Source organism: Panthera pardus, unplaced genomic scaffold (assembly GCF_024362965.1).
Source record: "Panthera pardus isolate Hobbes unplaced genomic scaffold, ASM2436296v1 HiC_scaffold_7, whole genome shotgun sequence".
Taxonomy (NCBI): Eukaryota; Metazoa; Chordata; class Mammalia; order Carnivora; family Felidae; genus Panthera; species Panthera pardus.
In genome coordinates this window covers 49,539,489-49,565,494 of record NW_026527002.1, presented here as the reverse complement: position 1 = coordinate 49,565,494, position 26,006 = coordinate 49,539,489, and the positions used below count along the sequence as shown (strand labels likewise).

General features: G+C 40.8%; 1 long non-coding RNA gene across 1 annotated transcript in view; it reads right to left on the bottom strand.

Moving 5' to 3' along the window:
• The window catches only part of LOC109277950 (uncharacterized), a 208,381-nt gene that overhangs the window by 180,413 nt on the left and 1,962 nt on the right, over window positions 1-26,006 (bottom strand). Inside the window, exon 2 of the long non-coding RNA XR_008420086.1 lies at window positions 20,940-21,171. This is a non-coding gene — a long non-coding RNA (uncharacterized LOC109277950). The remainder of the gene's footprint in view (window positions 1-20,939; window positions 21,172-26,006) is intronic.

Genomic DNA, 26,006 nt, shown 5'->3' with positions numbered 1-26,006 from the left:
CTCGGACCCTTTTTTCTTTAATTAGACCCTTTTAAGATTGAAATATAGTTGACACATAATGTTACATTCATTTCAGGTGTTCACTACAGTGACTCAACGACTGTATTTGTTACGCTGTGCTCACCACAAGCATGGCTACCATCTGCCACCACACAAATGCTATTGCCATACCATTGACTGTTTTCCCTACGCTGTACCTTTTATCCCCATGACTTATTCATTCCATAACAGCAATGGATTCCTTTGGACAGAGTCCTAGAAGCAGGATGATGGGTCAAAATAGATGCTCATCTTTTGAGGCTCAATGAAGATTACTAAATTGATTTCCAAAAACAACTTACATAATGTAACAGAATGTCGACTCACCATACCCTCTTCATTAAATATTTTCATTAATTCTAATGTATGCTATTTTGATATGCAAAACTAGTACTTCGATCTTGTTTTAATTTACATTTCTTTCGTCACTAAGGAAGACAAATATTTTGCCATATTTATTTATCAGTTTTATGTCTTGGGTGTGTGAACTTAATTTTTTAAAGAGAGTTTTGTATATATTCTTCCTATAGTAACGATATTAGCTTCGTTTCTTAAATTTGCTGAAAGTAATTTCCTTACTCTATTGTTTGCCAGTTTATTTAGGATGGATTTAGGTTTTTGTTTTTGTTTTTTTAATTTTTTTCAATCTTTATTTATTTGTGAGAGAGAGAGAGAGACAGAGTGTGAGCAGGGGAGGAGCAGAGAGACAGGGAGACACAGAATGCGAAGCAGGTTCCAGGCTCTGAGCTGCCAGCACTGAGCCCGACACGGGGCTCGAACTCATGAACCGTGAGATCATGACCTGAGCCGAAGTCGGACATTCAGCCAACTAAGCCACCCAGGCGCCCCGTAGGTTTTTGTTTTTTTAAAGGGACTATGCAAAACTTTTATCCGAAGGAATAAGACAAAGTTGTTTATTTTTCCCTTGGTGCTTTCTTTTGCTTTTAAACTTAGAAAGACCTCCCCTTCTAGAAGCTACATAAAAAGCCAATTCTATCTTCTTTTAGGTTGTCTTTGGTTGACCCTGTTTAACTCTTCATGCTGCCTGAAATTCACTTTTGTATATGCTGCAGAGCGAATAATTAAACTGATTGTTTTCACTATACAACAATGCCAATTGTTGCACTGTTTCTTGAGTAACCAGCTCATTCCCCACTGCTCTGTAACGCCTCTTTTGTTATGTATTAAATTCTCATATATAATCGGATCTGTTTCTGGTCTCTACATTGCGTTTCTCTGATCCTACCATCTTTTACAGTAACAGTATTGTACAGTTTCAAACACTGAACTTTGACATTTTTTCAAAATGGTAGGTCTTATCCCCATCCATATTTGAAGTGTTGCTTTGCTTTTTTAATCTTCCAACAACTTTTCAAAAATTGTTTTAAAATAAGTTCATATTCTTTTAAAACAAATTTACTCCACAGCTTTCTCCATAGCAGAAGTAGTCGCAGTTCAAGAAGTGTTTGTAAATAGTAACTATTATTAATATTGCTCAAGAGCAACTCATTTAAAAAACACTTTTTGTCTATTTAGTGTCTGTGTTAGGTAGAGTAGTTTTTCATTTTGCCAGTTAAAAAACAACCATGTGCAAGGGGTTGCCTTGGTGGCTCAGTCGGTTAAGCGTCTGACTTCGGCTTAGGTTTTGATCTTGGGGTTTGGGGGTTCAGGCCTTGTGTCAGGCTCTGTGCTGACAGCTCAGACCCTGGAGCCTGCTTTGGATTCCGTGTCTCCCTCTCTCTCTGCCCCTCCCGACTTGCATTCTGTCTCTCTCTTTCTCTCTCTGAAAAATAAAAATTAAAAAAAATAAAACATGCCCAAGAATTGTAGCCAATCTTCTTTTAGTGAACAAAATTATTGCTAGCACCCCTGCACACCCCCCCACCCCCGCCACCACACACACTTGATAAGTGGTATGTTTTTAAAGACTTTAGAATACATGATTCAATGGGTGGTTCTTCTCAGAGTAAGCTGAACGGACCCAGGGTCTTTCACGGGTCTCATCAAGTTCCCCAAACTGCTGAGCTGTACTTGACTTGTAAGCCCTGAAACCACATGTGTACTTCAATAACAATTAGGTCAGTAGTGAGCTTTGTTTGACTAGTGTGAGAAACTGGTCACTTCCACACATTCCTAAACTTCTCATCATAACTTTCAAAATACAACTGTACAACCTTGCCTATTAGAGTTAGCCGATCTACTTGGCTCTGGCTTTTTCTTTTTTGCCATATACATGAACAAAGGTAATCCTTCGGGATCACCTATGCATGCAGCTAAATGTTATTAATTCTACATCTATTTGTTCTTCTATGAGCAAAACCCTGGGAATATAAAAATTAGTAAGACATGGATCCTGCCATTAAGAAGCTCAGACACAGCAAGAGAAAGAGATAAGTAAACAACCACAATGGAACCCTGAGATAATGGCTCACTTCCTTCAAATGGAGTCAGCAAAAGTTTTTATCTTGAGCACAGGGTAGGGTAGAAACCACAGGAATCCCTTCTCCTAACCCCATTTCATGTTCTTTAAAATGACAACTGGCAACTCCTATAACAACCTAATAAGATGAAAATTACAACAATACACTATGGGAGCACGGAGAAGATATTTAAACTGTGCCCTAAAGAATAAGTAGGAGGTTGTTGTTGTTTTTTTTTTTTAATTAAAATTTAAAAAGTACAAGAATAAATGAAAATAAAAATTTTAAAATTTTAAAGTTCATTTATTTATTTTGAGAGAGCGAGAAAGAGAAAGAGAGAACGCACAAGCAGGGGAGGGGCATATTGACAGGGAGAGAGAGAATCCCAAGCAGGGTCTGTGCTGCCAGTGCAGAGGCTGGCGCGGGGCTTGAACCCACTAACTGTTAGGTCACGACCCAAGCAAAACCAAGAGTTGGAAGCCTAACCGACTGAGTCACCCAGGCACCCCGTTAAAATTTTTTTAGATTAAAAAAGAGTAAGTAGAAGTTTTTTAATGTGGAAAAAGAAGGAAGGCATTTCAGGAAAATCAGATATGAGTATGAGAGAACATGGAATGTTCTGGAAAAAGAAACTGCTTTCTCCTAGTGAGTGTAGAATTTCAGTTATACACTTAAGTGGAAAAGGTAAAATACAGTGTAGGGGGTCAAGTCTTGAAAAGCAAGTTGGAGACAGATTGCAAAAATCCTCAAATGCATTTCGTCCCCATAAATTGGTGGAGTAAGACGATTCATTAACCCAGTCCTTTCTAGTTTTCGCCGCCACCACTCCACTAAAACTATTGTTGTCCAGGCCACACAGTCTCCAGGTTGCAGACAAGTATTTTTTAAAGTGTTTAAAGAAGTAATGTGCGTGGACACCTGGCAGGTTGATGGAAGAGGACCTAGACTTGTGGCAGCAGTACCAGTGGCCTTGTTGCCTCAAAGAAGGCAAGAAATGCTGAGGGTCTGAGCGAAGCAATTAGCATTGGTGTACTGGTTATAGAATCATCTACAACATAGAAAGAAGAGAAATCCGTGAGTTGGAAACGAAGGAAAGAAGGAAAAGAGGGAAAGAAGGAAAGAGGGAGGTGAGGGAGAGGGAGGAAAGGGAGAGAGGGAGGAAAGAAAGGAAAGAGAGACTATAGGTGACTAGAAACTAAGGGCTTTGATTTTCAGGAAAATGTCAGAGCAAATTATATAAGAAGAATAGCTTCAGTTTCTGTAGTTCTTAAAGACCAAAGAATAAGAACGTCTGTAGGCAGACAGTTGGGAATTGCCTTATGACACCAACGCTCATGCAACTGAGAGAATTAAAGCTGATAATTAAGGCTGGCAATCAGGGTTTTCCAGCTCTTGTGGATTTAATAACCCTTAATTGGCAAATGCCTGTGCCAGAAAGACTGCATCTTCAAAAAAATTAAAAAAAAACAAACAAACATGAAAACGCAACTAATAAACACCAATGTTTGATTAAATATCAGAGGAAGGATGAAAACCTGAAGAAAACATTCCAGTGATTCAGCAAATCCGAACAAAATAATAAGGAAAATGTGGACCAGAATACTTTGCAGGATGTTTGGACGATTTGGGGAAGAACGGTGGTTGTGCCAAATCTCACTCTGTCCCCAAAGTCTCAAAGGAAGATGTGTTGCTCTGGGCAAACTCTCTACCCAGGATCCTGAATCCATTTCTTCTCATCTCTACTGGTAACTTGCTACAAGACTTCTTTCTTCTTCCTCCAGTATTTCAACATCTTGCTGTCTCCATAGGCTCCATTCGGAAGCCTAAACAAGTTCAACTTCCTTTGTTTGAAAATACACACTTTTTGGATTTTAAGTCCCCACTAGCAATTCCTGTCCCCTCACTTGTTCACTTCGGTGAACTGTAGTCAAGACTCTGCTCTTACTACTCCCTGGACACAGTGCTCTGACAAAGGTCACTGTTGACATCCTAACCCACTGCTCTCTCTTTATTCAGCATCTTGAACTCTCTGAATCAACTGACCATGTTGACATTGCCCTGCTTAGAACAACTCTTCCTTGGTTAACAGAAAATAGCTTTCTTGAGTCCCATGCTACCAATCTTTTCACTCCTTCTTGGTGCTTTTTCCAGATCCCCTTCCTTCCCAGTCCTCTAATGTTAGCAATTGCCAAGGATGACTTCTCCACTGCTTTCCAATATTAACATTCTCCTTTGTGTTGTTATCAATCCCTGTACCTTCAACAGCTAACACATGTCAGTAACATCCTAGTCCATGTCTCTGCCTCAGACCTGTCTCCTGCGGTTCAGAGTATTTATTGTATTGCCTAGTCACAATGTCACAGACATCTCAAAGTTCTCTCCAATCTGTACTTGCTCCTCTTCGGAAATTTCCCCATCTTAGTGAATGACCCACGATGGTGGGCCATCCATCCAGTGATCCAACCCAGAAATCTAGAATCATCTTAGACTCTTCCTTGTTCTTTATTCTAACCCACAACCAGGTCCTGGTGATTCTACCTTTTCAAAATTATTTTTCCAATCTGTCTTCTTTCCATCCTTCTGGCGACTGCCGTATTTAATTCCATAGGAACAGTATTCTCAGGCTCTCTCTACCACACATCTAAAACCCCTTTTATCCATCCACCATGTTCTTGTCAGAATTTTTTCCTCAAACTAAAGTTCCTGCTCCACACCCCACTTATTTATACTTTTGTGTCCTCTCATCACATTCTGTGGCCTGGAGCACCTTAGTGCTTGTTTACTGACAGAGCATTTAGTCACTTATCAGGTGCATTTTAAGGACATCCTTCTCCATGGAGATTTCTTAACCTTCCCAGGCCCATAAAATTGATGACTCATACTTCTACTCCCCTTGTATTCTCTGCTGACATATGTCATGCCCCCCAAACACTTCACTGCACCTAAAAACCATTCTACTCTATTCTAAGTTCCTCCAACTCTATTTTAGGTTCCTTAATGTCAGAACTGGAATTTATTCATCTTTCTACTCTCAGCACAATCACCGTGTGCAGCACACAGCTGACAAGAAAATAAGCCTGCTGAATGAGTGAGTAGCCCTTCCACGGTCAGGAGAATAAAAACCCTATCACAAAAGACAGTCAGCCCCTCTGGTTTAAAGATGGTAGTAATAGAGCACATTAAAAATTGACTATATCAACACTCATCCCTACTTCAAAATTTAATTTTCCTTTAAACTACAATCCTAACTATAATAATAATGAAATATTAAATACTCCCTGAATGATACGTTCCAAGGCAGATGGACAGCATGGGTCTTCATGATGGCCTGGAGATTTGCCGTACAGTCTACTAAGATCCTTCCATTGACCGCAACCCCTCCGCTCCTACCCTCTGTAGAAACAGTGTGCCCCGGCTGACCTTTGAGAGTTCCCTCGGGCTACAGTTACACCCCTGTGAGCCCTGAGCCATCTATTGCTTCTGAGAGCAAAGAGCAAACACCCAGAGCAGCGTTGTTTTATTGTATCGTCGCCCTGTGCTTCCAAAGGCAGCCTTGGTCTGGAACCAAACTCACACTGGGGTTCTACTGAACACCTTACACGGCGCTCATGACCTCACCTTACTTTTAACTTTCTCTTCCTTCCTGAATCTACTTTGACTATCTGAATCCGACCTACTTCTTGCGCCGAACTTTATTTAGTTCTTTCTCAGAGCTAATTCCAGGAGGATGTACACTACATCCTACAAGCAACGGGAGACAGCAGCCCAAGTAAGGGAGAATTCACTGAAATTTGGCAGAAATAACAAAACAGAGCCAGAAATGGGGTCTCCAGTGGCAGAGGTCAGAGACCAGGATTATAAGCTGCTACTTGCAGATGCAGTTCAGTCTCAGATCTGGTTCCTTGAAATGAAAGATTACCTGATTCAAGGAGGAGTTCGCTCAGTAGAGCTTCCGAAGTAGAGGTAAGAGAGTGGACGAGTCAGAATCAGAGACAAGACATTTTGGGAAGTGGTCTAGCCCCCAGGAACAGGTAGGCGTGGAGTCATACAGGAGGCCCACTGTCAGACTCCCAAGCCTGTGCTGATGGGGCACGTACTCCGAACCATCAAAGGTTATTGGTGAAGATCAGACCCTAACATGTAGGATGTGGTGACTGTTCATGCTGCCATCAGTATCTCTCACTTGACCCCACAAAGTCACCAGCTACTTTTCCCCCTGATATGTACCTTAATTGATTTAAAATTTCACCATCTGAAGAAACTTTTCATACTCCTCAAGCCCTGCACCTTTCTTATGAAGTTTTAAAAGATGCTGGTGGATTACTGTCATGACTGTTTCCTAGGGAATTCTACTGTGAATCTTTCTTTGTGCAGAGGATTTTCTGGTATACTCAGCACTTATCCAGTATATTTAAATAATAACTGTGATTTTAAAATGTCCTTATTCCACGGTGACTCCGTTCTGCTTTGTTTTGATGATCAACTCCGGCACTCTCTCTGGATACACCTTCTCAGTGTCCTCAACAGACCTCTCTTCCCCTACTTGACCTTGAACTCTTAGACTTCCAACACGGATCCTCCTCATACTCTGAAGAGTTGGGATATGATGTTTTGTCAGAGGCTTAATGAAGTTCTTAAATACTGTTTCTTAAATTGCTAAACATCCAGACGATCAATTCCTACACCTTTCTTACTAATATGCTGATAGGGTAGTAGCTGTGCTTTGGGTCCTATACATATACACCAAAAATCACACATAAAATCTATCTTATTAGCATATTCAATAAAACAAAGAGATACATTTACAGGATGAATAATCTTACAAAAAATAAATGTCCTATCATAAAATCCACATAAGGAAACAAAATAGCCTTGAGAATTTTGTCATAGTTACACAAAAGACACATACATGCATTTTAAAGGAACTTAGACAGGATCAACAAGAACTTTTGTTCGCTTCTGTCATATTTGTATTTAGAATTTCTAACAATTGATTCCACATAGACACTGCAAGATCAGAGATCTTAAAATACATTCCATGTTACATATACTGTCACTCAATAAGACCCAAATATAAATTTAGCAACACAGAATCCTTCAACTGCATTAATATTTTACCAGACTGATCAATTTCTTTTTTAATGAAATTCCTTATAGGGGCTCCTGGGTGGCTCAGTTGGTTAAGCATCAGACTTCGGTTAGGTCATGATCTCATAGTTCATGGGTTTGAGCCCCACATCAGGCTTGGGGTTCTCTCCCACTTCCTCTCTCTCTACCCCTCCCCTACTTGTGCTTTCTCTCTCTGTCTCAAAATAGATAAACTTTTTTAAAATGCTTACAATACTTGGAGAATTTTAAAATGGAAATCTGAACCATCATAACAGTATAAATTTGTTTTTTTTTCCTTTGTCTCATTTTGTTGTTATTGTTCCATGTGACATGTTCGTGAATGGGTACGAATTTCCATGGCTGCTGGAAATTATGAGAGATAATCAAGACTGAGATCAAGTCCTGTCTGAATGATAATTTTCTTATTGCTGAAACTTACTTATTTCTTATTACTGAATTTTCTTATTACTGAAACTTAGTAAATAGTTATGCTAAATCATTATACCTACCTCTAAAAAGAAAAAGAAGCTAAGAAGAATTTGGAGTGCAGAAAATGGACTCTTTTAGAGTCTTAAACTTTGGGTTACAAACTTCACAGCATTACAGTGATGAAGTCAAGATTGCTTGCATTTCAAAAGTTGAAAATCACTGACCAAAGTGATTTGCCTATTAAACACTGAGAAAAGAGAACAAGAAAGATGTGGGCTTAAAGGGTTATACTTATTTCAGAGATTAAAAAATATCTTTGCAATTGCTGGTGACATTTGTTTCCAAAGAGCAATCCAATTTCTGATTTCTGCATGCTTGGTTGGATTCTCTTTTATTACTGTTTCTCAGCGGTCCACAGTTACTCTTCATGGTGTGAAATGGTTCTTCAGTGTTCTTAATGTGTTTCCTCTGCACCCCTATGTGCATTCACTTTGCTGAAGTTTTACATACAGTAAATGCTTAGAGTTCTCATTACATACCTCTCACATCTTCCAAGAGCCATTAAGAACTCTCTTTTTTTTTTTTAAAGTAATTTTTATATTACTCTTGTGAAAGCCATGAAATTTGGACCCAATTTTGCCACTTATCACCTTTGTAAACATGAACAAAGCATTGCTCTCTCTGAATCTCAGCTTCTTCATCTATAAAATGGGAATCATAACATCTCCTTTACTAACCCAGCATCCACCAGTAACTAGTGGTTTGAATGGGCACATTACTTAACCACTCTGTGCCTCTACTTCCTCTTTACAAAGTGCAGGTAGTAATACTACCCACCTCTTAAGGCTGGTTAAGAATTAAATGAGATAGGGGGTGCCTGGGTGGCTCAGTCGGTTGGGCGACCGACTTCGGCTCAGGTCATGATCTCGCAGTCTGTGAGTTCGAGCCCCGCATCGGGCTCTGTGCTGACAGCTCAGAGCCTGGAGCCTGTTTCAGATTCTGTGTCTCCTTCTCTCTCTGACCTCCCCTGTTCATGCTCTCTCTCTGTCTCAAAAATAAATAAACGTAAAAAAAAAATTAAAAAAAAATTAAATGAGATAGTACATGCCAAATATATAAAATATATTTTAAATGAGATAGTACATGCCAAATATATAAAACAGGTGCATGGTAATTGTTCAAAACACTCTTGTGATTGCTGAAAAGATACAATGAAACTAATATGTGTGGAATGATAGAGTAAAAAGAGGAAGGGCTTCACAGTTCAACAAACTTAGCTTCAAATCATGCCCTTTTATTGGCTGTGATATCTTACATAAGTCACTCCACCTCTCTACACCTTGGTTATCTCTATTGTAAAATCCAAAATTATGAATATTAACAACAGCATGCATAAAGAGTAGAGTGAGTATTCAAAATATAGTGGTTATTATGAGAGTAAGCGAAAGTAATTTACAAAAAATATCATTACTCAAATAGCATTTATAAGACATGAGTAATATCAGAGATACATGAAATCCCTATCGCAATCCTTATCAGAAAGAGTAAGAAGAAAGCATATTCTAAAGAAATAGGAGAAACAACGATGACAACAGTGAAATGGAACAAATCTATGACCATTACAAAATAATGAATGTGTCAGCAAAATTTATAAAATGAAGGGAAAGGCCACTGGACTCACAGCTACAGTCATCTGCTTGGTAGGGTTGCCAAATAGCAACTGGTAAAGTATACATAGATTTCTTTCTAAGAAAATCAGACTTAGTCGGTGGGTGGTCCTCACCATAATCATAACAAATATACTCACTACCCAGAGCTAAAAGGGGAAATACATATGTAATATAACATAATTCCAAACAGTCAGGATGCTAACTTTCGGTTGGCAGTCTGACATGGTAGGCTAGGATGGAGATTATATAGTAAGACATCAAGTCTATTTACTGTAGTAAAGTTGATGGAATAGGACCTCACTTTGGAAATGGCCCATCAGGGGTGCCTGGGCGGCTCAGTTGGTTGAGCAGCGACTCTTGATTTCGGCTCTTGATTTCTCACGGTTCATGAAGTCGAGTCCCCTGTCCAGCTCTGGGCTTCCTTCTCTCTCCCTCTTTCTCTGCCCCTCCCCTGCTCATATTCTCTCTCTCTCTCTCTCTCTCTCTCTCTCTCTCAAAATGAATAAATAAAACCAAGAAAGAAAGAAAGAAAGAAAGAAAGAAAGAAAGAAAGAGCCCATCAATTAATGCATAATGGAATTCTTTGTGACTTGGGAAAACTGCTGATAATCATTACCATTGTTGCTATTATTTTTTTTAACTTTATTTTCTTTTTATTTATTTATTTTTGAGACAGAGAGAGACAGAGCATGAACGGGGGAGGGGCAGAGAGAGAGGGAGACACAGAATCCGAAGCAGGCTCCAGGCTCTGAGCTGTCAGCACAGAGCCTGACGCGGGGCTCGAACTCACGGACCGTGAGATCATGACCTGAATCGAAGTCGAACGCTTAACCGACTGAGCCACCCAGGCGCCCCCCATTGTTGCTAGTATTAAAATCAAATGCCCAGTATTCATTATCACATGATGATTTTCTAAAACTATTTTTTTAAGTTTTTTTAATGTTTATTTATTTTCGAGAGAGAGAGAGAGAGAGAGAGACATAAAGTGTGAGCAGGGGAGGAGCAGAGAGAGAGGGAGACACAGAATCCCAAGTGGGCTCCAGGCTCTGAACTGTCAGCACAGAGCCCAATGCAGGGCTCAAACCCATGAGCTGTGAGATCATGACCTGAGCTAAAGTTGGACACCCAATCAACTGAGCCACCCAGGTGTCCCTAAAACTATTTTTATATTTTAAAAACAGAAAGTAGGAAAAATATGAAAATACACATTAAATAAAAATAAGCCTAAAGGATTATTTTGTTCTATTCCATAGGATATACATCTTTTTTTTTTTTTTTTTTTTTTTTTTTTTTGAGAGAGAGAGTCAGAGCATAGGTGGGTGGGGGCAGTAGAAGAGAGAAAAAGAGAATTTTTTTTTTTAAGTTTATTTATTTTTGAGAGAGAGAGACAGAGACAGAGTGCGAGCAGGGGAGAGGCAGAGAGAGAGGGAGACACAGAATCCGAAGCAGGCTCCAGGCTTTGAGCTGTCAGCACAGAGCCCAACGTGGAACTCAAACCCATGAGCAACAAGACCATGACCTGAGCCAACTCATTGCCCAACCGTCTGAATGACCCAGGCGCCCTATTTTTTCTTTTAGTATTTTTAATGTTTATTTATTTTTGAGAGAGACAGCATGAGGAAAGAGAATCTTAAGCCCCAACATGGGGCTCAGTCTCATGACTGTGAGATCATGACCTGAGCAGAAATCAAGAGTCAGATGCTTAACCGACTGAGTCACCCAGACGCTCCATGGATATGTGTCTTATTTTATGTTTTATGGTATGAGAAGAAATGAGATAAAGTGCCATAACTTAAAAACAAATTTTTTTTAATGTTTATTTTTGAGAGAGAGAGAGAGAGACAGAGACAGAGCGCGAGTTGGGGAGGGGCAGAGAGAAAAGAAGACACAGAGTTCGAAGCAGGCTCCAGGCTCTGAGCTGTCAGCACAGAGCCTGATGCAGGGCTCGAACTCAAGAACTGTGAGATCATGACCTGAGCTGAAGTCGGACGCTTAACCAACTAAGCCACTCAGGCACTCAAGTGCTATAACTTTTAGACAAGTATATCTAGCATATTGGCTAGAATGTCAATGACCACAGTAATCATGCCCTAACTTGCTCTAATAATTGCAGACCATGCAATGCCTACCTACTAGGGTACCTTGGTTCCTGACTCTAGAACCAGTCCCATTCCTATGGGCACAGTAAAACTCTGTAGGTAAGTAGCTAATTGATCCAGTATTGAGTCAGACTGAATGTGGTATGGATGTCCTCCTTGCTCCCTATTGCTCCCTCCACACCATTCACCCTCTCTCCTCCATTCCCTGTCCTTGTCACATTGATTCTCATTTCTTCAGACTATACCACTGTGATGCCTAATTTGGTAAATATGGTTATTCAGGGATGGTTAATTTGGTTAATTCAGACAGTACCGCTACGGTGTGTCAAATTGGCTAGGCATGGTGCCCAGTCTTCACAGTCTAGACATTGCTGTGAAGGTATTATTTTTTAGACGAGATTAACATTTAAAACAGTAGACTTTGAGTAAAGCAGTTCACTCTTCATAATGTGGGTGGGCCTCATCCAATCACTTGGGGGCCTTAAAAGCAATAATCAAGTTTCTCCAGGAAAAGGGAATTCTGCCTCTGGACCATCTTTGGACTCAAGCTGCAACATCAACTCTCCTTGGATCTCCAGTCTGTCAGCCTGCCCTGCAGATAGACTTCCAGACATGCCAGCTCCCACAGTCACATGAGCCAATTCCTTAAAAATCTCTGTGTTGATACAATTATATATATATATAGCCTGCTACTCTGGAGAACCACGACTAATATGGCCAGCTGGGGGCCCATGATTAGGTCACATTTAGTTTTGCTTAAAACCAACCAATTCAGATCCCTATCTTCACTTATCTCAGTAATGCATTTCCTTCCTCAATAGGAGGCTTCTTTCCCACTCCCAGCCACAAAGTAAGTCAAGAACTCCAATAGGCTGGAAGATGAGTCCTCCCTCAGCTGATATCTCACTTCCTATCTCACCGAGAGAAAACAGAAGCAACCAGAAGAGAAGTTCGTCAGGCTATGCCCACAACCTACTCACCTATCTGCTGTTGGCCCATATACCCTGCCTTCCTCCCACGTACTCCTGTCTGAGAGCAACCCTCCACTTACCCAATGACCCCGTCCCTTCTCAGCTATTCCAGAAACTCTCCCCCTCTCTTGCCTCATCAGGCTCCTCCCCTCCCTTAGGGCTCAGTGGCAACACTATAAAAATATGGTGTCACTTTTCCCATCTTAAAAAAATAAGTTTAAAAACCCTCTCTAATTCCACATCCCCTTTTACCTTACATCTCGATTCTCTGTTGCCCTTTACAAAAAAGTGCCTCCAAAGAGTTGTCTGCACTCACTGTCTCCCACTCCTCGCTTTCTATTCTTTTTAGATCCACTCCCTTCTGCTTTTCATCCTTACCATTCCACTGAATCTAATCCTCTCAAGGTCACCAAAGACCTTCCTGCTGCAATTCTAATGATCAATACTCAGTCCTCATTTCACTTGACTTACTAGCAGCTTGTCAGTTCATTGTTTTCTACAACTGGAAGCTCTTTCTCTTGGTTTACAGGATGATGACATCCTCCTGGTCTATTTCCATTAGCTTCTCCCTCTCAGTTTCTTTTGCTGATTCTTCACAATAAGAAAGACCCCAAGGCCAAGGGGCCCCCCTTCCTTATTTCCCTCACTTCCTTGGTAATTTCATCAAACCTCAGGACTCAGCCCTTTTCACTCTTCCTTCAGATGTCCATGTGGCTCACTCTCTCCCCTCTTTTCAGTCTTGGCTGAAATGTCACCTTCTCAGTAGGACTTTCATTGCATAAAATTGAACCTTCCTCTCCCCTATTCCCAGCTCTGATGATCTGTTGGCTTGCAACCTCAAGAGCTTCCTGGGTGAAATCTGAAATGAAGCCCCTGTACATGGAGGCCAAAGAGAGGCCAAAGAGAGACACAGACCACCCCAGATGTTAGGTGGCAGGTTTAAGAAGCAAGAGAACTTACATACAAGGTTCGTCTTGGGTGGTGGCAAGACTAACAGATCCCCCCATCCACCCTCTAGAACCTGAGAAGCTTATATAGAGGGCTTAGCTGGGTTCAGTTATATATTCAGTCCAGATAGTCTCAACACACCTTACTCTCTCAAGGCTGTATCCTTGAGAAAGGGCCGCTAGTGTGGGAATAGTAGAAAGAACATATATTCTAAGGATGGGGATGGGGTTGGGGAAGGGGTGAGGAGCCTCTGATTGCCCAGGTCCAGCTCTCAGGTCAAACAGCGACTACATCCTCTTGATGACCTCCTCCAACACAATCCTTATCTCGCCCTTCCTTCCTATTTATTATTCTTTATAACATTCATTGTGATGTCACAAACCCCATTTACTCATCTGCTTTATTGTGTGTTCTCCTCCACTTAGGACCTACATTCCCTAAGGGCAGGAACTGCAGTCCTCTTTGTTTACCCCTTTATGCCCAGAGCCTAAAACATCTGACAAATTGTAGGTGCTCAGTACACTTGCTGAATCAATGGTCTTGCCTAGCTTTGTTACCCACTTGACGTGTGGTAGAGAAACTAAGATTCTTTGTTCAGTTTTCCTATGAATTGAGGTCTTCAAAATGTATTGATAGACCTCCCTGATTCTGAACATTCCTGTTACCTCCCTAATTGCCTTCCATCTGGATTACACCACATGTGGACACCTTTTCTGCATTAATGGGCTCTCCTGAACATTTTATTAACAGTGCTCATCTCTGTCCTGAGGTAGGAGAGTCATCGGTCTGTCCAAGGAAATCAAAGTGGCCAAGGAACATCAAAGTGGCCAGTGTGAACGGCTGATACAGACTGAGCCAGGAAGACAATGGAAGGAGATGAGGTCAAAAGTGGTAACCAAGGGGTGTAGAAGGAAGATAGAGATCAAGCAGTGGCTTGAATAACTTGAAAAGACTTTGGCTTTTTCTCAGAGTGAGTTGAGAAGTCCTTGGACAGTATTGAGTAGGTGTAACATGATCTGATGTGTTTTTAAAAATTCACTCTATCTGCGGGTTGAAAATAAATCACTATTCAAGGTCATTTAATTTTTCTGCACCTCATTTGCAAAGCGAGTAGGCTAGATTAGAGATCCTTTTAGGTTGCTTCAACTTTTAAGAAATCATACAAATATGAGTGGAAAAAGGATTTTTTTTTAAATACCTGGTTAATTAAATGTTTTGTGATTAACAACAAACAATACATCAATTGCTTCACTTGACACTATTTTTAAAAATCAGTGCATGGGGTGCCTCAGTGGCTCAGTCGGTTAAGCGGCCGACTTCGGCTCAGGTCATGATCTCGTGGTCCGTGAGTTCGAGCTCCGTGTCGGGCTCTGTGCTGACAGCTCAGAGCCTGGAGCCTGTTTCAGATTCTGTGTCTCCCTCTCTCTGACCCTCCCCAATTCATGCTCTGTCTCTCTCTGTCTCAAAAATAAAAAAATTAAAAAATAAAAATAAAAATAAAAATAAAAATCAGTGCTTGGCAACAGTGAATTCATGATGATCTAGGCTGCTCATCAAAGTGCCCTTCAAATTCTCACATTATCCTATTTGCCATGGTCTCTTAGATATTTCCACATGTCACTACTAAAACTTGGCTTGGAGAGACCCGAAAAGGAAACATGGCAAAGATTTGTCAGATGCAAGATTTATTGCGAGTCAAATTTGCAGAAAACTAATCAAGTCTTGACGTGGGAAATTGAAGTTCAATGTATTGAGATGTGTTGTTTTCCTGACAACATTTTTAGAGAATGCAAACTCTACTTGCCTAAGCACACCAAGCTAGCTACCTGAGGTATTTAAGGTTTTCTGCATTTCATGGACTGTAGTCAAGGTTCTCCTGAGACAGTGAATTAATAGGATAGCTAGCTTGCTAGATATTTATTTTAAGCAATTGTCTCATGTGACTGTGGGGGGCTGGCAAGTCCAAAATCTGTAGAGCAGACCCACAGGCTAAAAATCCAGGCAAGAACTGATGTTGAGGTCCAAATTCCCTAGGGCGGCAAAATGAAAACTCATGCAGGGTTCCTCTGTTGCAGTCTTGAAGAAAATTCCTTTTTCAAGAAATCTGTCTTTGCTCTTAATGCCTTCAACTGATTGGACAAGGCCCACCATTACAGAAAATAATCTGCTTTTGTCAAAGTTTACAGACTTAGATGTTTAATACATACAAAAAACACCCTCAAGGCAACATCTAGACTTGTGTTTGACCAAACATTCTGGTACCATGACCTAGCCAAGTTGACAGCCTCAGTAAAGGCTGAACTGAGTAATACCAATTCTTTTTAATTTTTTTTTTTAATGTTTATTTATTTTTGAGACAGAGAGAGACAGAGCATGAACGGGGAGGGTCAGAGAGAGAGGGAGACACAGAATCAGAGGCAGGCTCCAGGCTCTGAGCTGTCAGCACAGTGCCACACGCGGGGCTGGAACTCACGGACCGTGAGATCATGACCTGAGTCGAGGTCGAACGCTTAACCAACTGAGCCACCCAGGTGCCCCAATACCAATTCTTAAGTAACAGAAATTATCCCACTCTCTTGAAATGTTGCATGCAATTCCAATTATAGTGTTCGTCATTTTCCTCTTTTTGCTGGTAACAAAAGCAAGAGCCACAATTCAAAGCTCTATTATTAAATTCATCCATGAGAACAATCAGTATTATTAATGAGGAAGGAAAGGGCAAGTTTTTTTCTATGTTTCCATCCCTATGTTGCTAATAATATCAGTTATATGTGAGAATTGCGAGGGTTAAATCCCTAGACCAGATTCATCAATTAAATGTGAAAAGTAAACTGATAATGCACAAAAGTATTCCAAATGAAGTTGGGTCCGCAATGCTGGAAGTGACTGAATGTATTTTCATGGGACTGCTACAGCCATAGCACCCTGGATGTGTGCCATCTCATCTGTATTTTCATGGGACTTGAAGCCCTCTTCTCCTCGCAGTTGGAACCACTGGATTTCCACATACTAGAGATGCTTAGAAAAATCTTTTCCTTGAGAGGAACTTAGGGAGTTCTATCCTAGCATCTTGGAACACACCATCTGTCTACTTGGCTTCTATCAGCTCCACCCTGTGCCCTGGTGGTAGGAATCTCTCTTGCCCCAGGGCTGCAAATACCCATCTTGAACATCCAGTCCAATTCAAGGCTGATTCTACATTTTTAGCCGAACCGGCCCCCTAGTTAGGTATCTTTCTGAGACTGGAGCCCTGTTTGGCTCTTGTTAGACTTCCCTTCTTTCCAGGGCAGGATGGGACACCTGTGTCTGAACTGGAGATGAACCCCCAGCGCCGAGCGCAGACTGAGGCTCGGGGCGCAGGTGGCCCCAGCGAGCACGTGCGCGCGGGTGGCTGCGTCGCCAAGGTCCAAGTTACCGGCTCAGGATCCGCTACCCGCTTAGATTTCCCAATCCCAACTGCTGGCCTGCCATTACCACCTCCGTGCTATCGTACGTGCTGTCCAGCTGCCAGAATGATCCTGCTGCCCCAGCCCTCCTAGCTGAGGATACTCATCCAGGATAAGACTTTCTCTTGGGTGCTGTATCCTTGGTTGCATATGCCATGCTTTTTTCATGAGATTGGGCTTTGCTTTTGGAAGGCAGTCCCTCTTTCTTGCCCCCTTCCCCCCAAGTGTGAGGTCTAGTTCTGGTTCCCCATTTCTCCCAGAATGCCTGTCCTCTAGCAGAATTCACAGAGTATTAGTACCCTTGTACAAATGGGCCTGAGTTTTCTCACCTGTAAAATTAGGAGATTGGACTAGAAATGACCCTTTCAGCTCTGACAGGCTTATGATTCTATAAATGCCTCCTCTATTTAATGGTCCTTGACAGCACCTCAGAGAAAATAAAATCACACCAGGTCCTGAGTAGATTATTTTTATTCTGACATGTCTATGCCTGGCTCTCTTTTCTGATGATAAGTTTCTCATCATTGAGTAATGCTTCTATTTCTTAGAGAGTGCTTTTCCTTAAATACTATAGTTAATATCAGTTCACCCAATTTATTCTAGTCAGACCATTAAGGGATGTGCTAGAGATTTTCCTTCAGTTTCTTACACAACACAAATGGAATCTAAACAGAAGACCTCGCTAATCTCCTGCTTCCGGCCCCTGGGGGCTTGTCACTGAACTCTGGCCAGGACCCACACAGGCCTCTGGTACTTGGGCCTTTGCTGGTGAGAATATGCTTGGGCAGTTCCACTTCCTCCTCTCTTTTGGTAAAAGAATACTTTTACACCATGTGTTTATTAGGAACCGTGTTCCCTCAGGCTGAAGTGTAAATAGAGGATTAAGAGCATAACTAATTTACATGAGAGACAAACATACCCATGAAAGCAGAACACATTGTAAATGATACACTGAGAAAAAGTTAATCTCGTTTTCCATTGCATGTCCGAACAGGCAAATCCTCTTGCCATTTACCTTTGCTTTTAGAAACAAAGTGCAGAACAATAAAATTTTTCACTCACGGAGCCATTCTTTATTTCCAATCAAAGAACCTCAGCAGAGACCCTTGCAGGAAATGCAATATCTAGGCCACACACATAAACGGAATCTTAAAAAAAAATGATGAATGAGATTGTTTCCCTTTCCTTAAAAACTGAATTAAATTAAAAGCATGATCAAGCTACTTGGCTGTACAAAAGCCAGTCATTAATATTGCTTTTAAAAACTCAACAGGAAGCAGCTGATTCAGTGGACATGGACACATGGCCTCTGCAGAGTTGAACCTGTCTGTCCCAAACCACATTTGAAGTTATTCCAATAGCTCTGAGCAAAATAGTGACAGAGTAATTGGCAGTAAACAAGATAAAGTGTATGTGTTCTTTGGCTATTATGTTAGCAACTAAGTACATTGAAATACTATCAGCCAAAAATATAATTTCCAAAAAGAACATTACTGATATAATAAATGTTTGTGACCTTTAAACTTCTAAAGGTTTAGTATGGTTCCAGGAGGAAAAATTGGGCATTCTTGCACAGCCATATCTTGGGCTGGGTACCCAAGGCAAGGATGCCCTGGATACCTCAGGCAAGGATAGCCTTGTGTTAAGAGGTCACCTGAGAGGAGCATTGGGAAAACTTCCCAGGCCCCAAATCTCTCCGCCATCCACTGACATTCCACCCTGAAATGTGTACTACAGATGTTTAATGTTTTCTCCCTTGAACTTGTCCTCCTGGGAGAGAAACCATATTTGACTTCAACATGGATTCACTTATGAAGGTGTTTCTCGAGAATTATTTCTGATGCAGAAAAGGTGAGGGTTGGAAAGCATGAACATGTCAGGAGTCTGAGGTCAGAGGAAGAAAATGTGAGCAAGGCTGGGAAGGAAGAGGGGACATAACCAAACAAGGAAATACTGCATGAGGAAGACAAACTGGGTACTTCAACGTCACGTCCAGGGCCAGTGCTGAACTTGGAAGTTTTTAAATTTGAACTTAAAATGGATTAATACTGTGACATAAAGTCTGAGGCAGGGAAATGCTAAAATGCTGGATGAAGCAAGAAAAAAAAAATATAGATCATCCAGAATTCATCTTTGATCTAAATTCAAGGCCAAACAGTTATCTGTAGAAGGCTTCAGAAATGTACATTGGACTTTCTTGCAGCCGATTCTATTCATTCCTTTTCAGGTCTTGACCTTTTATTACTTGAGCTCTTTGGCATCTATGTTCTTTGCCCCTCCTTTGTTCTTAACATTCTCTGTGCTTGGTTTCTGTGACATCGGCTTTTCTGCATCTCCTCCTACCCTCTGGCCATTTGTTTTCCCTCTACTACCTCTATTCCCTGAATGCTGATGCTTTTCCTATTAGCTGTGGGAAAACCCATCTTCGCCAAAAGTAATCTTATCAGTGCTGGTAGTTTTCCATCTGGAGCCCATTGCTCTCCTCTGGGATCTACAGTGTATCCAACTGCTTATTGGACTTCTCCATCTGAATGTGCTGGTCCAAAGTTATACTCCCCATTTTCTCAGTCCTCTTCTGCCCACCTCACTCCCTCTCCCATATTCCTCATTATGTGGAAAGATGCTGCCATCCAGATGCTGAGACTACAAAGCATGGATTCTCATCTTCCAAACAACTGTTGATTGAGCTAACAACTCCCCATTCCTATGGCCGGTGAGCACTCACCACTCTGCCTCATTCCTCCCTGCTCTGATATCCTCCCAACTGGTCCCCAAATTCCCTCCCTGTCCCATTCCAGGCTCCATCGGAAATGGAACAGGACTCCATTGCTCACAGTTTGTTCATGACTCCCCACATCCTGCATCTTACAGAATAAAATCTACACATATTTGCAGCCATTTAAGACCCCTTATGATTTATGATTATATTTATTTCCTCCCTACCCCCAACACACACACACACACACACACACACACACACACACACACACACACTTTTAAGTCAGCAATACCAAACTACTTACATTCCCATATTGCATCTAACTCTCCCATTTCTACTTGATGTTCTTCTGCCTGGAATGCTTTTCTGTCAACCCTGGCCTACCTCCTTTTTTATTATCGTTCTCACACTAAGGCTTCCTTTCTCAAAGCAAGTGTTTTTTCTCCATGAGGACCTCTCTAACTCTCCCCTGTGGTATATCTTATGTGTGTGCACCTCTACCGTGGCAGGTACCACGTTTGTTCACCAAGCAGGCCCAGCATCTTAAAAAAAAAAAAAAAAAAAAATGACTGGCACATATTAGGTGCTCAATAAATACTTGCTTAATGAATGAGTGTTGTTTATATTTATTGGGATATCTGTTTCCCCACTAGATTATAATATCCCTTGTATCTGCAATGACTAGCCAGATAGAGAACCCCCACCGTTAGGTGATTGAGTTTGGCAATGTAAACTTCCACATTTTACAATCTTTAGCATATTTCAAGGATTCAAAAATATAAATGAGTTATTATTAAAATCCCAACAAGATTCTAGTTCTTAGAGAACTGATTTTATTTTGCCTAACGACCAACTTTAGCAAATTCATAGTAACGGAGAGAATATTGAAAATAGCAAATGATACGTAAAAAAAGATAACTTCCTTTTGAATTTGGAAGTGGAAAGTGCTCTTTGTACTTACATTTTAAAGATTTTATTTTATTTATTTATTCAGTTATCTCTATACCCAGTGCAGGGCTCGAACTTACAACCCTGAGATCAAAAGTTGCAGCTTTATCAACCGAGCCAGCCAGGCATCCCTGTACTTACGTTTTAAATTGGGAGTGACTGAGGACCCAGCAATTCATGATCTATTGAATAAATCTTGAATTCATACTGCAAAGGTCTGGCTGTCTGGGTTCTCTTCTTTGCCCTCTGATCCTGACTTCACATTGGGCACTGATTTCATCACCTCTTAGACTGATTAACTCCGCTTAACTTCATAGACAGGTGTTAGTTTACAGCTTTCTGAAGAAGGTTTTGAAAAGTCTTCTGAGGGTTTCTGCAGGGTTAGAGAACAAAGGTCTCGTTAATAATCAATAAAATCAGTAGTGCCCAACTTACAGATCTTATAAGGCCAGTTGAGACCACTAAAAATCCATTTAGGGGCACCTGGGTGCCTCAGTCGGTTCAGTGTCCGACTTTGGCTCAGATCATGATCTTGCAGTTCTTGAGTTCGAGCTCCGCGTCGGGCCCACTGCTGTCGGCTGCTCCCCTCTCTCTCTGCCTCTCCCTGGCTCAGGCTCTCTCTCTCAAAAATGAATAAACATTTAAAAAAATCCACTTAACCTGTCATATACTGGAAATTTTAGACAATGTTCAAAACTAGAACTTAAACACCAGAATAGTTTTTTAAAACCTCTTTGAGAACTATCTTGAATATCGGCACACAAGGCGATAGGTTCTTCATCTTGCAGTGAGGTCTGCTGGCTCTTCCTAGAAGCCCAAGAACCGATGGTTCACTCCATTGTGCTTGGGCTCCAAAGCAAGCAGGCTTCTCTTCAGGCCATCTTGGACACTGATGTCAGAACAAACACAGGTTCTCTCTGTAGGACCCTAACAGCTCTGCTTCTCCTTTTCCCCAGGGATCTATTTCATTCCTCATGTCTCTTATTCATTCACTCAATACACGTTTCCTGAGCATCCGCTGGGAGATGAGCCTTCTTCTAGGTGCTGAGGATACAGTAGTGAACAAAACAGACAAAATTCCCTGTCTCACTGGAGCTTTCTCTCCCTTTCTTTATCCACCTTCCTCAGTGAAGATGGGGGAATCTGAATATGCTAGTCCTGCTCTTCAGATTAGCAAATGCACATCAGTCCATGGATTCAAAATGCTTCTCCCATTTCCCGAGATGGGTCCGTGTCTCAATTCTTTTTTTTTTTTTTTTTAATGTTTATTTATTTTTGAGACAGAGAGAGACAGAGCACAAAGGGGGGAGGGTCAGAGAGAGAGGGAGACACAGAATCTGAAGCAGGCTCCAGGCTCTGAGCTGCCAGCACAGAGCCCGACACGGGGCTCGAACTCACTGACCATGAGATCATGATCTGAGCCGAAGTCGGATGCTCAACCGACTGAGCCACCCAGGTGCCCCAGTGTCTCAATTCTTAACACACTTTTTCTGAGTTAATGAGGAGTGCCCATGAACTGGCTCGCCAGAATGGGTCTGAAGCCTGTGCTAGAAGGAGACTCCTGAGGGAACAGGTTAACTGATCTGATGAGGGTGAACATCACTGAGAACAGACTTCCTGGAAGACATCATTGACTGAATACAGAGAGGGGAAGAGAGTGGGAAGAAAAAGTGTGCGTGGTATGCAGCCTGGCTCTCTGCTCTGCCTGTGCGAGGCAATGAAAAAAAAAAAGGGCAAAAAAAAAAAAAATGTCCTAAGGAGCCTCATTCCCACAGATTCTAGTCCCTGGAGTACTGAAGGTTAGCGCTGCTGGGAATGTAACCCAGAGACAGCAAAGTCAGCACAATGTGCTCTGGGACTGTCCTTTTTCTCATTCACGGGCCAGCTGAAGCAGCTTCCTCATAGCTGTTTCGCCACTTGCTAATTGCCAGTAATTACCCTTAAGGCCCGCGTTGAAAGGGCTAAAACTATTTCATGAAATTTTGTACAGATGAGTATTTATAAATTGGGGTTTCCGTCTCAGCGGTGTCAGTACTTAAGCAGAGCTAATAATTGACCTGGAAAAAAAGTTTTGGTGGCTGCAGTTAAGCGACTTGGTGACTAGAACCAACCGACACGATGTTCCGAGGTGCTTAACTTTTCTTCAGTTACTTAATTCATTTCATTGGGTATGAGAATAAAATTTTTATACTGAAATGCTTTTTGACACTATTTCTTTCACGTCCCCTGCTGTGCAAGTGAGGCAGTGGACTACAGGAATCGAAAGGATTAGACTGTTCTTTTCCATCACAGCTGGTACATATTCAAAATGCAAACCCGCCTGGGTATTTCCAAGGAGAACATTCTTTTCATGATCAAGCTGGAGTAATCTATTCTTTAGTAGAAATGACCTCTGTTTTCATGGCCTGATGACTGAGCAGTTTTATATGATTTGATGTATTCTTTGGGATCAGAAAAATCTGTCATAGATCTTTTCTAAAGATTAGGGCGATAAGCAACCTAAGGTTCTCTGATCTTGAAAGGAAACTATAAATAATGACTACAAGGTCACCAAAAAAAAAAAAAAAATTAGTACAAGCATCAAAAAGTCAGACTTATGCTTCATCTAACTGATACTCACTTGATGTTTTCCAAAATTCAAGGAAATAAATTTTTTAAAAATGACTCTTCTTTTTAAAAAGAAATCTAAAAGAGGCTTAAGTCTAACTTAAACCAAACTAACAGTACTATCAGCTACTTCCAGGAAATAAAAGGAAGACAGAAAATTCTCTGTACATTTTATTTTAAATTATATGATATTAGAGAATAAGCATTTTTTTTTGCTTATGTCATTTATATGTTTAATAACAGTAACTGCCATTTATTGAGTATCTACTAAGTGCCTAGCATTCTATTCAGTGCTTTACATACAACATGGTAGAAGGATTAAGATGGCATGCTCTGGAGTTAGACTGCCTGAGTGTAAATACTGATTATTTACTATCTGTGATCTTGATAACATTACTGAACTTTTCTGTGCCTGTTTATTCATTTGAAAAGGGGGAGTCAATAATAGTATCAACATCAGAGGATTGTTTGAGGATGAAATGTGTAATATACCATGAGCACTCAACATATATTAGCAATTATTATTATCCCACTTAAGGCAGGTACGTAATTTAATGATGCCCCATTTTTTCTCCTGATTTTGTAGGTGGGAATAAGAGACACAAAGGGTTGGGTTACTTGACCAAGGTTAACTCAGCTCTGTTAAACTCTTAAGATCTACACTCTTAACAACTATAGTCTACTACAAATACACTGGGGATCACAAATCCTTTTTGGACATGGGCAAAATATAAACAAACAACTTATACATGTCTGAAATTAGCCTATAAAGAGCCATTGTGTTGCCATTACAATTGCCAAATTCACTTCTGATGGGCTCATAGGGGATAAGATTCTATTCTATGAGCATCTCCAGCTCACATCCTCAATCAATCATAGGAAGAGCTTAAAATTAACACATCTAAATGCATTTGGAAATCTAGCAATTAAACAACAAAAACACTCAGAGTATCTATAAGTACCAATGTCTGTAGTTAATTCCCCCTTCCCTCCTTTTTCTTGGTAGGGGCAACCGCTACATATGTCTACGAGAGAGATGTTTAGCACTGTAAAATCACGCATGCTCTACAGTTGGGTTTTACAATTAAAAAGTAGGTTTACGAGGGCAAAACTAAATCTATGTGGATTGGGGCTATTTAATTTAGAGCCAGGATTATGTCTTTGACTACTTGGTACAATGCTGGGTATGCTGTCAGAGCACAGAACATAATAAATAATAACCACAATAAATGTGCTAGGGAACTGGTATAGAAGCCGCCTAGATTGATGGATCTCATTTGCTATCCTGTATTACTCAACTCCAATGGAAATTACAATTTGCTTGTAAAGATACCTTATTTATGTAACTTCAATTTGAAAATTTTTTCTTTCCCTTTTAGTTATATGTGTTTATCAAGTTTGCTTTTCTTTTTTAAACATAATATTCCTTTGAGGAGGAGTTAAAAGATTTAGCTTTGCCTGGCAGCATGCCAAGTAGAAAAACCACTATCATCAATTTTCTTTCCAATAAAAGATGATGCTCAGAGTGGTAGACTTAAATTCCCAGTCTAACCTCACAGTGTTGATGAGATTTTCAAATGCTACTAAATGGAACAGGGTCTACACTAGAAGGAATGAATTTTTATTGGTGACAAGAGTGAAAATTAAACCATTATATACGGTGATAACCGAATAAGGAAGAAGAAGTTTAAAATCAAAACAAAAGGATTATTTAAGGGCATGTCTCCATAAAATGAAGGACTGTGGCCCTTTTCAGAATATGCCAAGGGAAAAAGAAACAGTCTATATACTTCTCCACTCCTGAATGCATGCCTTTGAGGAGTTTGAGAACCATTGGAAAAGGATTATGAAGCAACACAGGGGCCCCTGGGTGGCTCAGTCGGTTGAAGGGCTGACTCTTGGTTCAGGTCATGACCTCATGACCTCATGGTTTGAGCCCTCCGATCGGCTCCAGCTCACAGACCACAGCCTGCTTCGGATCCTCTGTCTCCCTCTCTCTGCCCCTCCCCACCCCTCTCTCTCTCAAAAATAAATACATGTTTAAAAAAAAAAAAGCAACTCAAATAGTTGCTTCATTTAATCTTTCTTAAACGTTTTAAAATGGTTGACACACACTTTAAGAATCTTCTGAAAATAATGAAACTTATGCCAATAGGAAGACATGCGCACAAAATTTTCATACACTTTCAGGAGGATTAAGGGACCCCTTGAAACCCATCTGTGGATCCAGGGATCCAGATTAAGAACCATATGAGTCTCAGGAGCACACTTTATGTTTTATAGGGTGTAGATAGGAACACTGGCCAAGCTAAACCGTCAATCCAACTGCAATAAAACTGTTAACTGATACTTAGTACTGTACACAGTTTTTATAAATTTCTAAGTGCTTTTTTTGTAGAAGTTATTTGATATATTAGCCCAGTAGACACTTAGATGCCAGGTTAGATAGATTAGGTAAGAAGGGGTAATACTGAATATGTATTCTGTGCTGTGTTGCTTACCAAATGTCTGGATAGTCTATCAGAATTAGATTTTGTATAAATAAAAATGTTCCTTCATGCAACATAAATATCCTTGGCTGGTGTACATTGAAGCACTATT